The sequence below is a fragment of the Papaver somniferum genome, chromosome 5 (assembly GCF_003573695.1).
Source record: "Papaver somniferum cultivar HN1 chromosome 5, ASM357369v1, whole genome shotgun sequence".
Taxonomy (NCBI): domain Eukaryota; kingdom Viridiplantae; phylum Streptophyta; class Magnoliopsida; order Ranunculales; family Papaveraceae; genus Papaver; species Papaver somniferum.
The window spans coordinates 182,005,127-182,021,807 of NC_039362.1; the positions used below are offsets into that span (position 1 = coordinate 182,005,127).

Consider the following 16,681-nt stretch of genomic DNA (forward strand, 5'->3'; position numbering starts at 1 on the left):
ATACTTTTTTCTAGATTGAGTCTGACTGTCTAGTTGGTTCTCTAGAAAGTATATTGGAGTTTGTCCATACAGATTGCTAAGGAAATATTGGGTGTGGTTGTTGTACCCCCACTTTTTCAGAATGCAAAGATAAGTATAATTACCTCCTCAACTTTATCTGGCTAGATAAAGACCCAAGGATTATAATCAGGAAATTGAAAAATGATAAGTGCATAATTCATATGATTTTAGTGTCCATTCCATACTTGTTTTAGCTATTATTCTGGCATGTATTCGTATTATTACTCTTGTTTTCTCTTATTTGCCTCTATTAGGTGAATCATCCAAAAAGGAGCTACAAAGTGCTGAAAAGAGCTAAGAACAGAAGTATTCCAAGTGTCCAAGTGCCCAAGTCCAAGAGAAGTTGAAGAAGTGCGACGAAAAGGAGCAAAACGCTCAAAATCAACAGACGGGCCAAAGACTGATCTTAACTCATTCAAATTAATGATTTCTCATCACCATCATGAAGATAATTGAAAGAGGAAAAGAATGCAAAAAGAATGAGGTCATTCCAAGTTCGGACGAAGAAATTGTGGGCAAAACAAGCTCTTGATCAATACCGAAGACTTTATGGCACGCAAACGGGTACGCATACCTATAGTTCCGTGAATTCTGCTGGATTTGGAGGTATGCGTACGGGTACGCATACTTAAGTACCTTGGAAGGACAAAACTCACGGTTGAGGTATTTATTTCATAGTTTCAGATCGGGTTCTTGAAACGAATTAAATACTTGATGGCCAAGAAATGTAAACCTATAAAAAGGTACTAGGTCATGTATCATAATCATCTCATATCAAAAGCTAGGGTTTACCCCTTTAGGGGGAAAGTACCATTATTAATCTTGTTTGTAATATGAGTAGCTAAATCCTTTGTTGATTAAGGATGAATTCAATGTTCTAAGCGTGAAGCTTTATTAATAATACAAATATACTGGGAGTTTTTATCATCATCGTTTGTCTTTACCATATCTAGGGTTTATGAGTGATTCTTAGATTGATTTGGGATGCATACTAGTATATTAGTCTATTGATTGTTCTATTTCTAGTGGAAGTTAGGAGGTAAGTAATCGTCGAATAACTCTACACAAGTAGAAATCACTAGACCTTACAGATGGACTCTGTGGAGGAATCGTGTGTAAAAACAACACCAGCAAGTAAACCTTGAGCTAAGAGTTTGACTACTGGATTAACCTAATTCACAAAGCTTAAAGCGTTCGATTGGATTACACCTTGAGTGAGCTACTACTTGGTGGTTCGGTCGAATAGAATCTGATATTGGAGAGCTTATGTATCCGTGGTATAAGGAGTTTTGGGGATAGCACTGAGCTAGCTGCTATTCTGCGGTTGGTGATGAATGGTTCTTATGAACAATAGATAAGTATTTTAATCCTGTTAACGCTTGGTAACGACAAAGTATTCCTTAATCATCCTTTTCTTCTTTATTGTCTTTATATTTATCTTACAACCAATTCCCCCTTTTATGTTAATTACTTTATTTTGCTAATACAGATAACCTATCAATTACACAACTCTCTGTGGGAATGATCACTTAGTACCGCTATATTACCATTTAATTAGTGGGAAATATATTTATTAATTTGTTGTGCCTACGACAGCCCACCAAATTTTGGCGACGCTGTCGGATAGCAGTCGTTAATTGATTTGTTATTTGTTTAGCTTGTTTTTATTTTTGTTTTTAGATTTTTGTTTTGCTTTTCTAGTTCTTGTGAGTCGCCATGTTTCCTTATGGAAATAACATGTACAGAGCACAAGATTACACATACAACAGTGATAATCAATATGGTTTTCAGTCTCATTCATATGATAACTACCAACCACCCTATGAGTATAATCAAAACCAATGTTTTGTCTATGATCAATATCCCACGGAACGTTATGGATATTCTCATAAATGTCAACAACCTTATGACGGGCGTTTAAGTGAACAATCACAAGGATGGGAGGATAGTTATGCTACTAATCTGATTTCTTCGAGTATTGCAGAAAGAATGTGTACCATGGAGGAGTTTCAAAGACAAATAATTCAATATTACCATAATCAAGATGAGAAGCTCCAAGAAATTCAACGGAATGTGGATAACTTAAAGTTACAACTTGCTCAATTCTGGGAGACAAGGAATGAAGAAGAAGTTTGGCCTCAAAACCAAATTAATTATGATATTCTTAACGAAGACAACAAATATTTTGAAGATGAGCAACCTTTGGAAAGTCCACATAACAATGATGAAGTTATTCCAATTCCTGATTGTAATAAAGATCATTCTCCTATTGAAAGGGAGGAGCCTTGGTATGACCGAACCATTGTTATGAACGGTGTGACATAATCAAATGCATATCAACGTTACAATGAATATCCGGATTACAATACTTTTAGGCCGGTTGATTTGCAAGAAGAAGACCCGATTATCTCTTTGTCGGAGACTCATAATGAAGACCCTAGGATTTGCACCAATGAACTAGATTTTTTTGGGGAGGATTCCGATTCCGATGACGAGATTGTTGAGGAGATTGAGATTAAGAATGAAACCAAATTGATTAAAGTTGTGGAAGAACCAATTGAGCTAGATAATAATAGTTCGATAGAGGACAACTATATACTTGAGGTAAATAATTCATTTTTAATTAAAAACGATGAGGATCACATACAAGGTTTGTCTAATCCTTTGCATAATTCTATATCTATTGATCCTTTTTCTTTAATCAATGTAGCTTCTAAAAAAGTTGTTAACCTAACTTTTAGGAAAATACCTCACTTAGGATTGGAGTTGTTTGCTTCCAAAGTTTTAAAGGATTATTTTGCTTTTAAGTATCCACCACTTGATGTGTTGGATTCGAGTATTATGCAAGTTCACCAAGCTGAGGAACCTTTTGAAGTTCCCGAATTCTATGTTCTCTATCCACTTTCGCTTGTAGAAAGGACTAAGCGTGGGGGAAACTTCAATAAAATGATAACTTCAATATTTATATTTTGTGCTAATGTTTTTGTGAAGATGTTATTTGAGTTTCAGATTGTTATTTGGAAGGATTACCAAATTTTCAGATTATTGGTGTACGGACGATAACAATAACATGGGGCTTACGGCGTTAAACCAAGCGCTACATGGGAACAACCCATCGTTTTTGTATCTTTACCCCTTTTGTTTTTAATTTTATAAGTTTTGCGTATTATATCTTGCATTCCCATCTTAGATTTTACAAATTCCTATATCTAAAATGAAAGTTTTGACGAATTCTCGTCAGAAAATTCTGACTGCGCAGTTGTCACGAAAATAGCTCCCGAGACTTCATACGAAGTCGATAAAAACAAAAAACCTATAATCATTATATATCAAGTCAAAAAGACTATTTATGAGGTTCTCGACACTTGGATAGCAGTATGTGTGAGACATTGTCCCTGTCTCCGTCGCCTAAACAAGCGTGAAACGTAGGATCCAAGACAACTATCACATACTTGCTGAAGAGGAACATGCACTTAGAGTATCTAATCACGTGGTCGAGTTAAATGGGTTCTTCTCTCAACTATTATGCTATAAATAAGAATAATTTGACGACATTCATACAAGTATTGTGGGTAACATCTTTTACTTTAGTCAACATTTTCACACTTTACTTTTCTATTTCCATTTTCTTATCTATCCACGTGATTTCAGTATACGACTGTTGTGACAAACGTTGCAACAAGTACGATGATTATCTTAGTAGAGTTTTGCAATCATGTTGAATGTCATACGTAAGTAATTGATTATGTGTGATGATTGGAATGTATGTGGGATGTTAGCAGCTAAAGAACTTATGCAAGCTAATTATTTGGATTTCTACTTTGTGTCTATCCTTAGTAGTTCTTCCAAGGAGAGAAATTGGAGTAGGTTTTGTGGGTATACCTCTTGTAAACCCTCACGAGACTATAACTCGTCCACTAGGGACACCAGGGGTTTAAAGGCATGTTGCATTAGCTAAGTGCAACCGTTTTCTCAACGACATGGAGTTGTTGTATTTAGGATTAGTTTTATTTAGTTTGCTCGAGGACTAGAAAAATTTAAGTGTGGGGGCATTTGATAAGTGCATAATTAATATGATTTAGTGTCTATTACATACTTGTTTTAGTTATTATTCTGGCATGTATTCATATTATTACTCTTTTTTTCTCTTATTTGTCTCTATTAGGTGAATTATCCAAAAGGATCTACAAAGTTCTTAAAAGATCTAATAAGAGAAGTATTCCAAGTATCTAAGTGCCCAAGTCCAAGAGAAGTTGAATAAGTACGAAGAAAAGGAGCAAAACGCTCAAATCAAGAGACGGGCCAAAGACTGATCTTAACTTATTCAAATTAATGATTTCTCATACCATCTTGAAGATAATTGAAAGAGGAAAATAATGCAAAAAAAATGAGGTCATTCCGAGTTCGGACGAAGAAGTTGTGAGCAAAACAAGCTATTGATCAATACCGAAGACTTTATACAGTTCCGTGAATTTCTGCTGGATTTAGAGGTATGCGTACGGGTACGCATACTTAAGTACCATGGAAGGACAAAACTCACGGTTGAGGTATTTATTTCATAGGTTCGGGTCGGGTTCTTGAACCGAATTAAATACTTGATGGCCAAGCAATGTAAACCTATAAAAAGGTACCAGATCATGTATCATAATCATCTCATATCAGAAGCTAGGGTTTACCCCTTTAGGGGGAAAATGCCATTATTCATCTTCTTTGTAATATGAGTAGCTAAATCCTTTGTTGATTAAGGATGAATTCAATGTTCTAATCGTGAACCTTGATTAATAATACAAATCTATTGAGAGTTTTTATCATCATCGTTTGTCCTTACCATATATAGGGTTTATGAGTGATTCTTAGATTGATTTTGCATGCATACTAGATTAGTCTATTGATCGTTCTATTGCTAGTGGAAGTTTGGAGATAAGTAACCGTCGCATAACTCTCTACATAAGTAGAAATCACGAGACCTTACAGAGGGATTCTGTAGAGGAATCATGTGTAACAACAACACCAGCAAGTAACCCTTGAGCTAAGAGTTTAACTAATGGGATTAACCTAATTCACAAAGCTTAAAACTTTCGATTGGATTACACCTTGAGTGAGCTACTACTTGGTGGTTCGGTTAAATAGAATTTGATATTGGAGAGCTTCCATATCCGTGGTGTAAGGAGTTTTGGGGATGCCACTGATCTAGCTGCTATTCTATGGATGGTGATGAATGGTTCTTACTAACAATGCATAAGTATTCTAATCCTGTTAACGCTTGGTAACGGCAAAGGATTCCTTAATCATCCTTTTTTTCTTTATTGTCTTTCTATTTATCTTACAACCAAAACCCCCTTTTGTGTTGTTTACTTTATTTTGCTGATACAAATAGCCTATCAATTACACAGCTCATTGTGGGAACGATCTCTTACTACTACTATATTACCAGTTAATTAGTGGGAAATATATTTATTAATTTGTTTTGCCTACGACAACCCATCAAAAACCTTCGGGAGGTTAAGAGTGATCAAATCTATCTGCATTCCTACCCAAAATGTAAGGACCCTCGACGATGAGGGGAATTTCATCCAGTTGGGATCACTTGAGAAGTGAGCGGAATCGTTGGAGTAGCTATGAAAATCAACATCCCCTGTAATCCTATCATTTTCAGCTATATCCTTTTGTCGCATAAAGCGGATACCCCAACAGTGCGATGAGAACAATCGACTAAAATTCTGATAACATCGCCACACAATTGATATATCGCCCGTTTAACATCCAAACACGATAGGATCTCATAAAAAAGGGGAAACTCTGAGATCATTGAAAAAGGGAACGGGTAAGCCGACGCTAAGTTGCTCCAACGAAATAATTATCCTATTCCCACTCCATTGTTCAAGAGCGATCCACTCCTAATCCAATGCAGTGGTATGATTCGAATTTGGAGGGATTATAAGTCTAATCCCTCTTGGCTCCAATACTTCCCTAAATCTTCGAATATCTTCTTGTTTCCTTTTACATGCTCTTGGGGCCATATGGTATGGGAATAATGAATAGAGAAAACCCAATCAAGAAGATCAGGAACTTTGATCAAGTAGCTTTGATTTGATCAAGAAATTTCGATGATCAGGATTTTGATGCAATCAATCAGAGACATAAGCGAAAGGAATAACAAAAGAATATTCAATCAAAACCATAAAAGCAAAATAACAACCCTGATTAGAGATATAATGAACATGAACTAGCAAAAGAATTAGCAGCAACAATAGCAGAAGCGGGAGAAGAAAATTGAGGAAGATGAAAGAAAATATAAGGTAAAAACGGAAATGGGAAAGCGTGATAAATAGTCAAAAGATTTCTATCTCTCCTTCGCATTTATTAGAGAACCAACAGGCGAAGGCGGTTACCGGGAAAAAAGGAGAAAAATTAAAGATGTGCCAATCAATGGAGAGTATAGTCAACACGTGTAGACGGTTATGCGGAAAAGACGAAATGATGTCGGTGGATTTAGAAAATATCAAAGGACAGGGTTGATACGATGGAATATAATTCTCTCACCATCGGAATGATGTCGGTGGATTTAGAAAATATCAAAGGACAGTGTTGATACGATGGAATATAATTCTCTCACCATCTTTTCTTCAAAAAGATTAGTGCGAGAAGAGGCAATATGTGGATAGAAAAATAGCTCAACCAATAAGAACGCGAGAAAGTCATTTAGCAACGTGATTTCAAAGGCTAAGAGCACAAGTCCAATACGTCACTGCTGACACACGTAATGATGTCACAAGAGTCACACAAAACATGTGAAGGCAAACACGATGATATCAGATGAAGCGATATGATCGCTATATTAGATCCGAAATAAGGGGCTTTATTAGCTGTCCTCCACTATGTATCCCTTATACAAGGGACGAATATCCATTGTACAAGAGAGAGATTTTTTTGAGAGTCTGTATGAGAAACTTAGGGGAGCAAAATTTATTTGTTCTCCAAGTTAGGTTTTTCTAGTATTCATATGTGTAATAGTTCATCTCTTAATAGTAATACTTAGAGTTTTCTTCTATCATGTCTTAGATCAGTTTCATATTGTTACTTGGGTATGACTATAGGATTTCATGTATTTACATTTTTAATTCGCTACCACGCCTTATAATTGATGATTTGGCTGATGGAATTCCCAAATTCCATAGTACGAATCACGTAGTGGATATTTCTTATATAAATTTGTTAATACCTAAATTTGATACCATACATCTATAATTTTCATGTTTGGCGGTATTTATTTTGGTAACAGAGACTTTCGTGCATTCGATTTTTGGAGGGAAAAGTTGTTGAACGGTCTTTTCCTTTCTGTATGTTCTTCTAATTTTTCGAACAAAAGCCCAATTTAGTGTCGTTGTGCCCATGTTTTTGGAATAATCTAATTCCTTTAAAATCCTAAGCTCCTTAGGCTCCACATTGAACGGTGACCGTCACCCTCACCCTCTCACAGAATTGTTCCGTTTCACTTTTCCTCAAAGGAGAGAAAAAAAAGGAATTCCCTCGCAAAAAAAGAAATCTATTTATTAACATATTTATCCGAGAAAAAAGAAAAATAAATCCGGAAAAAAAAATGTACGAGAGAGCAAATTCAGAGAAAGATCTTGGAACAAACCCTAGAAACAAATCATTAATGGCAGCAAAATCATGAAGAGTGCGGAAACATAACATAATATCTCCTTCACTGAATCTACAATTCTCTTTTCTCTTCGACCTCTCACAGAATTGTAACACTGAGGGTTCGAGATCGATAATTTAATGATAAAGAAGATCGTTGTCTGATTCCGTTGGCAGAGTAGATGGGGAAGAAATTGATGGTGGTCTGTTGATATCGAGAAGAAGGAATTGATGGAAATTTGCTAAATTAGGGTTTGGATTGAGATATGAAGATGATTCTGATAATACTGGTGTTAACAGCGGGGAATTGGAATTGGGTTTTGTCTGAATTAGGCTTTGAGATGTTGGTGATGAGCTCTGTCCAGAAGAATTTATATTAGGGTTTGGTGATCTGAGCGAATTCTGTTTAGATTTCGGTAATCTTTTTCGATTATGCTGTTGAATTCAGAGAAGCAGATTCAGAGTAAACAACGAGGAATTGAAGTGGTTTTGATTGAAGTAGGTTTGGGTTTGTCTCGAATTAACAGTTCAGAGAAGATGATAATGGTAAAATTGGAGTTAGGGTTTCTAGTGAAATTGGAGTTAAGGTTTCTTGATTTGTCCAGATTGCTCTGTGATTGATTTCTCGGTTGATGCACGAATTTCTCGAAATTGTGGCCCTCGGGTTGATCATGCAGGTGTGAAAATACTAGATACTTCGATTGTTTATTTTGTTCAATGTATTTTACTGTATTCATGAAATTATGTTTTTCGAATTAGTGTAACTACATTGCACTAGAATACAACGATAATTTATGTGTTATTGGGATTTTAGGGCAAGTTGATCGAATAAACTTCGCCAAAGAAGAAGATGTATATAGAAATATTGTTGCTGGAATTACATTAGTTTCAATTTTTGTTTATGTTTCTTTGTTTGATTAAGCTTTTTGATTGATTGTTGAGGAGGAAGGAAGTGAGATACAATACATAGACTTGATTATCTTTCCCAAGAAGATTTTTTTTTTAATAAGTAGGTTTCACAATCTCAGAATACCACGAACTCAGCAATCAGATTGGCAATATTAATCTTACATGTATGTCATCTAATTAACTTACTCATGTTGATTCAGAGAAGCTTGAAAAAGGAGTATCGGAATTGAGAACTGACAGTCGTGGGCTTGAGGTCTATGTTTATGGTGATGATAATTTCCGTGCTTTGTTAGTTTAAGGTTTTGGATTTCAATTTATATCTTTTCAAATGGTTAAGGAATTATTGCTTTTGAGAGATTTTAGTTTGTTTGTTCAATTTTTAGTTGAATCTGAATGTGGGTAAGACCTATTCTTTGTTTATAACAGCAGAAATCGCAATTCAATGATGCAAGGGGCTTCAATTCAGTGCACCAGTTTATAGATATACGAATAGAAGTTTTCATCTACAATTCTTATTTGTTGGCGTTCTTAAGATTCACATAGCTTATTAGTTTTTTCTATTTGACAGGTATCAGAAGCCATTGTGAACATCAACACCAGTTTAATCACTGTTACTACAGAAAGTGGTGAGTACCCTTCAGGAACATACTAGGAAGATCAATGAAGCCTGAAGGATTTTTATGTACCCAATCAGGTAGTTTTTATTAAGTTCTTCCCAATGTCATAATATGCATTCCCAAATTGCATTTTCCAGTCGTATAATTACTAGCGCTGATGTATATTGGAATATGTTCTTTTCATTTGTCCTTCGCTAAAGAGGTGTCATGAGCGGGGAAAGGGGAAGATACCACTTAAACATGATTTTGTCTATTTGATCTTTGTCGCCCTTACACACAAGCGCAGTTAGACATGTAATATATATATTAACTTAATTCAGTTTGCATGCGCATAAACCACTTTGTTAATCGATACATCATCTTCTACAGAGGTCCTGGACATCACAATGTCAGGCTTCACTCTACGAAAGTTGGTCAATGGAGCTCGATAAATGTCTCGAGCTTACAGTTTGTTAAGAATCCTGTTTTTGGTTACTGGATTAAGAATCCTTTTTTTTTTTGGTTACTGGAATTAGCATCCTCTGACTTATATGTTCCTGCCATTACAGAGCAAACACAACAGACAACTGGCCTCTACTGATAATCCAGACTGATCCGTGAACGTTTGATTGTGGAAGACCTTCCGTTCCTAGAAAATACCTATAGATTTGGGCACCACTAACTTATATGGGTTTTCTTTTAGTATCTATATCTATCATTCTCGAATCCTTGGCAGGGATGGTGGGTACTCTGGGAACTTGCCTTACGGAATAGGTAAATATGCTCAGTTTAGTTTAGCAGATGGGGGATTGATGTGTGATGATGTCCATTGTGGGGCTGTGAAGAAAGCATACTTAATTAAAATTCCCTCTTTGGATTCGACATGATGATTCTGCCTTTCTAGACTGTCCTCTGAGGTAAGCCTTACTCTATGTAAAATTTATTTTGTGTTTCGGCTTTAAATTGGTTTTATGCTTTTACGTTTTGTTATAAACAAAAAGGTTTTATGTTTTTGTGCAGGACTTCCAATACTAGATTCTTGAGCATGCTATAGATGGAAAATCCAAGATAACATTGAGGTACTCATATAAGTAGTTTTTGAAGTTGTTGAGGAGCTAGCTGTTCCTGAGAATAAATTCATATAAGGGCAAAATCAGTTTCTTTAATAAGGGAATAGAGTTCAAAAGATAACAATGGTTTGGTTGTATGGATTGCGCTTGACAACCACCCACTGTATTGTGAAGGACACAATTTATTTTGTGTCCATATTGATGCGCTAAAGGTACGTGCATATCGAATCCTTTGTCTTGCTGCTTCGTTGCTTAAGCTTTCTTATTTTATATCTCATCCGAGCATAATAATTCATGTGAATCACTAAAATATTTTGGAACCTCACCTGTGGATAGAATCAGATGCATTGAATTATGTACATGGTTTTGAACTTGCAACTAATATGATTTTGATACAGATCACATCCCACACTTTCCGCTTCCTCTAGGCAGTGTACGTAGGCTGTAAGATTTTCTTTCCATGTGGTATACTGGTGAGTTGCAGTTTCAATGTAGAATCAGTTCCACTTTCTCCCAGATGATAACATTGTATTACCGAAGTTTTTAGAACTATAATGTGAAAGCGGAAATTTACCCAAAAGAGACAACTGATTGCAATATTGGACCTCTTGACATGCATAATTGTTATAATTTTAGTTTTGAGTTAATCAACCTAGCCAGTGTTTCTTTACCAGTATAGTGATTTGGTATCAATTTAAAATGTAACTGTCATATGTAATGAAAAGGTATTTATGTATCTATTATGACATTGTTCTTTTTACTAAGCTTACAGAAGTGCTGACAAGATTTGGTTAAAGTTCAAAAGGATGTGGTGATTACAGACACAAACCTATTCCTCCACATTCGACTGCCAAGGCTTTTGCGTGTATTTAAGCCAAGGAGATAGCGATGCTGATGCATTTCTTATAATGATATAATTGTAGGGGGATAAATTATATTATCCCCCTACAATCATCTCCTCTTTTCTCTTTAACCTTCGACCCTCATTTCAGATGTTTATCTATTTCAATCGAATCAGCTTAATGAAAAACAACAATCTGGGGCCGTGCTGTAATTGGGGATTTCGTCAAAGTCAGTTGGAGCTGTGCTGTAATTGGGGATTTCGTCAAAGTCACCGAGAAACAGTAATTGGGGAATTTTGGAGATGCGCTGTAATTGGGGATTTTTAAATTTGATTCAAATCAGTTGAAGTGTCATTAATCAGTAGAGTTTTTTATACATCGAACTCTTTAATCTTCTTTTCGTGAATTTCCGGCGCAATCAAAACCGGTAGTTCAAATTTGGATTTTTGGTTTAGGGTTCAGTAGTATTGGATTTGCGTTTGGTTTTTTCTGATGGTTCAATTATAAGTTTTGCTGATGGAATATAACATCGTTTAATGTCGATAGTTGTGTTCATGGGAGACCCAGATGGATTTGGAGTTTAAGCTTCCCCATGTTCTAGCACGGTAAGAATTCCTCATAGACATATGAACTGCCGATAAAAAAAAAGACATACGAACTGCAGTTTTTTTTTTCTAATTTGATTGTATTATCAACTTTCTGTTAAGCACGAAGCTGCCTGAATTTTGTTTTAGCAGGCTTTATATAATCAATCGCTATGTTTTTATATAGAAAGTTGTCTGTATTTCTTGCTGAAAAAATGTCCAAGATTTTCTCCTCTCAACTTAATTCATTAACGATTTCCTAGTTTGTGATTCGCATAAGAAAATCCTCTTCTTCTATTTTACAAATTTTGGTGTTCAATTTATTAGCGTTTGGCATCAGTTAAAGTATATAACTTTGATTATTGCAGTAATTGTTTTAATTGATTTCAGAAACATGTGTGAGAGTAATGTTATGAGATTACAATATGTTAGGTTTTTAAAAATTCCTATTGGGGAATTCATAAAACAGGTTATTGTTTTGTTTATAAGTGTTTTATTGTATTTAGGGACAATCAGAGGTTGAATTGGAGCTGTGATCGTCGAGCAGTTTTCATGGATTTGCATCTAATTATAGTCACCACTGAGTGCATGAAAGAAGTTAAGTGTTCATGGACCGTCGAAGCTTCCACGAACTGGTAATTGTGCCTTTGTTATGTTGTTACTCTATCAGCATTCCCAAAACGGAAGAGTGTTTTATTATTTCGATTGCTATAACATAGTTTCGAGGGCAAGATTGAGACTATTCTTAGTCGTCAGAACCAGCTAGCTTGCAATGAGTTCAATTTGAGAGTTGTTAGTCAGGTGGGTGTCCCTTGGAGCATCAATACGCATCCCAAGTTTCTGATTGGGTTTCTAGGTAATGTCCTGGATCCTCTAATTAGGTGTAACTTCGTTGATCGCTTCCTAGGCATGTGTCTAAATTATTATCTTCTACCCTGATACGAAATCTTGCATAGGTTTAATGGCTATTAGAGTATGGGTGCGTATTAGACATTTTACTTTCTATTGTGTTCTTATGCAATGCCAGGTATCATAGAAAAAAATTAATTGCACAACAAATGAGGTATTCATCTCAAGATTCGGCGACAAGAGGCATTAAACAAGGTATATATACAAATTCTTAAGCTCATGTAAATCAAAATAAGCATCAAGGCAGTTCAATTCCGATGTTGATAAATTAATAACGGTTAGCCGTAAACATATGCAAGCAACAGTGACATGATGGACAGTCCAGTGATGCCAAACTCCCATGTTCATTCCAGCGTCACAATCTATTGTTAAGAAGAGACATCGATTCAGTATATACTGGCATATGACAGAGAGATACCAATATGTGCGAAGACTAAAGTTGCCTGGAGTCCATCAACTTAAGAAGAAATAATGGCGGCATCTGCGATAGGCTCTTTCTTATGGATGGGGGTGAATGTGCTGAAGCCTAAGGAACATGAGACTTGAAAGCGGATCCATAGAATAAGGAGCTTGCAGATAGCTTACTAAAGGTATATCTCTTTTGCAATTAATAATTTCAGGTGAATATTTCAGTTTTAGGATTTGGGCATCTACAGGTTTGCCAGAGTGTACTGTTATGTTGAATTTCAAATTTTTGCAGTAAAGTTGTAGGCTGACGTTGGCAACAATTTCAGTTGGAAAGATCCTTCTCCAACAATGGTTTTCATCATCACTTAGTACCACTATTGCAACCATAAATTAGTTGTTTTTTTGTTGCTAAAAGATTAAGATTCAATCTTCACTCCTGATTGACCGTGTTGGTAGTCTACTTCATATTTTAGTTGATTTTGATGGACTGCATTGTGAAAATTTATTAAATATTTATGTGACTTTGTAAAATACGTTTACTCTTTTGTATCCCCCTGTTCTCAAACAAGTTATATATCGATGCAGCTAAAAGGGTTCAAGTCGCTGACTCAATTCTAACTCAAGTGGCGGGTATATATATTGAGATCTATGTACGGGGATAATTCTTCTTTTTCTCTTTTTTGTTTTCCTTTTTGTGATTTTATTTTCTTTGCTGCTAATGCAACGGTTGTGAGTAATCATAAGCTATTACTTGCATGTTGTGCAAATGCTGCTTCTATATATTGGTTAACTGGATGGTTGTTTTGTAAATGCTTTTGACCGAGTATCCGTAACTATAAGCATAACCTCATGTTTTGTAAATGCATTGGGCTGGGCGAGGCGAAGCCGAGCCTCACCAAATAAAAAATCTTAAGCGACGGGAAAGGATGCATCAGGACAGGGGCGAGGCGAAGCCGAGCCACACCAAATCAAACATGCATGGGGACGGGGCGAGGCGCAGCGAGCCACACCTAATCAAAAATACATCGGACAGGGCGAGGCGAAGCCAACCACGCCAAATCAAAAATGTATCGCGATGAGGTGGGGCAAAGCCCCGCAACACCAAATCAAAAATGCACGACGGGACGAGGCGCAGCCGAGCCACACCTAATCAAAAATGCATGGGGACGGACACCTAATCAAAAAGACATCGTACGGGGCGAGGCGAAGCCGACCACACCAAATCAAAAATGTATCGCGGGGTGAAGCCCCGCAACTCCAAATTAAAAATGCACGACGGGACGGGGCGAGGCGCAGCCAAACCACACCTAATAAAAAGTACATTGGGACAGGGCGAGGCAAAGCCGACCACAACAAATCAAAAATGTATCGCGACGAGGTGGGGAGAAGCCCCGCAACTCCAAATCAAAAATGCACGACAAAACGGGGCGAGGCCACATCACACCAAATCCAAAATATGGTTAAAAAGAAAGAAAAAAATCGCACTGGGCACGAAATCTAGTAAAACATAAAAATCACTTCAATATTATTTGTCCACTTAGTTAATTAGTTTGGGATCCCATTTAAGGGTGTAAATAGATGCAGAGGGAACTGATCACATTTGAATTATCCAAAGATACAACACAATATTTGAATATCATCTGAAAATATCGAATATTATCCGATACAAAACCGATCATGAGTCTTAAATCCCAGTCCGAAGATGGCAAGAGGTCTTTATACAACTAGTTGTTCTTTTTATTGCCCGATAACTTAGTAACAACAATGAATAATTTATTTTTGTTATCGACTGACAAAAGTAAAAAGATGATGAAAAAAACTTACATTAGTGGATCATATTCATTTTTAAACTATGTTGATTCGGTAAGTCATGGTTAATAATAAAATATAGGATTAGTGGTTATGTTTTATTGAATTTGTCGATTTTGGCACAAACAAAGTAGAATACAATTTTGTAAAAAATCCGAAAAGAAAAGGAAAAATAATATTTTTCTGTGGAATAAAGGGAGTAAAAGTTTAAAATAAAAATGCAGAATTCAATATAGTTGCCATCAACTTAGTAAAATTGTGTTTTATCTCCGGATAAAATCCAGGATTTATACAGGGAGAGACATAACCCATTTCCCTAGGATGATCCAACTACCATCTGATTTCCTAAGGGGATTTATCCCGAAAGTTGTTGTTGTCAACATAGAATCGTTGAAACTTAGAGAAGAAAGCTTAGGAAACTTTCTTTTTACAAATTTTTTTAATACACCGTCAAAACAAACTACATAAAATCTTTTTTCTTACATATCTTTGAATGATGCCGCTCAAAAAGTGGTCGTCTGCTAACCTCAAGGGGACCTCTTCAGGCAGCTCTAACACTGCCCAATTTTTTTTTAATTTCTTATTATCTATATTAAGTTGGCTGACATAATATGTCGTATTGGATTCCTAGTTCTGCATGTAACTACTGGAAACCCAGTAGCACATCCAAGTAAGAGAAGAAACAGATCTAACACATGATAAAGGTTTTGGATAAGAAATTCTTTATTGATTAACCATTCAAAGTAGTGAAAGATACAAGTTTTTGAGTACAAGGAAACCCTAATCTCACACTCTAAGCAAAGCTATCCCTTACCAAAGAATCTGACCCCCCATACATTCCCCAAGGACCCCTATTTATAGACCAATCAACCCTAGTGGTGTACAACTCATTTTTCTTCGCAAGCATCTCGTAGAGATGCTTTATACTTCGCGCATATCATTTTCCATGAGATCTTTCGGCAGGATTCCATTGAATTACACGGGTATTCTCCTTCGTCCACATGGAGAATCGTATCTTTGGTATCTATATTTTGCCTTTTCTTATTCTACTCGAACGAGGTGAGAGTGGAATAAGAACCGTCTGAAGTTGTATAACTGCCATATCTCCCCTCTCATGCTCTCCATGTGGTCTCTTTCCCCATGCAACCGCTGATTACCGGTTCTCATTCTTCGATGGGGGATAGCATGGTTTGACCAGATATAAATACCATCATCTCTTTAGAATCTTTTTAACCTTTTCTTCTTCTCTCCCTTTTACCGTCTTCTGCAAATCTTGGACTTACTTCATTCTACTTCAATGGCTCCCGTTCCTACCACATTTAAGACTTTTGAGGAATTCAAAGCAGATCTTGAAGGGAGGGGTTTCTCTTTGAATCCAGCGGTCGATTCTTCAGTTTTTTCCCCCGTCACGGCAACCAAATCCATGGAATTGAATTATCGATGGATTAAAGCGGAAACATGGACTTCCACAAGGATGCTGGTTACTGTTGGTCAGTTGAAGGCTGGCCTCTCCTTTCCTTTATACGATCCAAAGAATCCTCTTTTCTACGAGATATTAAATAAGCTTCAATGAGGTGTTTACCAATTGTCTTGGAATGCGATCCGTATTTCTAATGAGTTCGTTGTTCAATCCAAGGGGGGTCCTTCCCAAATCCCTCTTATGGAGCAAGAATTCGATCCTGCGGATTATAATATTGATTTTTCTCCGCGAATTATATAGGCAGAGCTATTTCCACGAGGGCATATCAGGAATGGGGTGTTAGGATTTCGCGCAAGCCTTCGAATGATACCAACAAGGTCCTCCTTTTGGACGTGGATCCTACCGGTAAGGCACGAAATAGCCGTCTTCG

The 16,681-nt window shown here is 36.5% G+C and overlaps 1 long non-coding RNA gene across 15 annotated transcripts; it reads left to right on the forward strand.

Annotated features, from left to right (window-relative positions):
• Positions 1-7,637: 7,637 nt before the first annotated feature.
• LOC113283856 lies at positions 7,638-14,419 on the forward strand. 15 transcript variants are annotated; one of them, XR_003327744.1, is made up of 12 exons: positions 7,638-8,381; positions 8,814-8,879; positions 9,182-9,307; positions 9,779-10,126; positions 10,230-10,491; positions 10,678-10,752; positions 11,045-11,726; positions 12,212-12,340; positions 12,425-12,561; positions 12,733-12,809; positions 12,920-13,204; positions 13,315-13,573. It is a non-coding gene; the product is annotated as an uncharacterized LOC113283856 (long non-coding RNA). The 15 variants fall into 15 exon arrangements; XR_003327741.1 differs by having other exon boundaries at positions 11,052-11,726; XR_003327745.1 differs by having other exon boundaries at positions 10,230-11,548; positions 11,668-11,726.
• Positions 14,420-16,681: the final 2,262 nt, after the last annotated feature.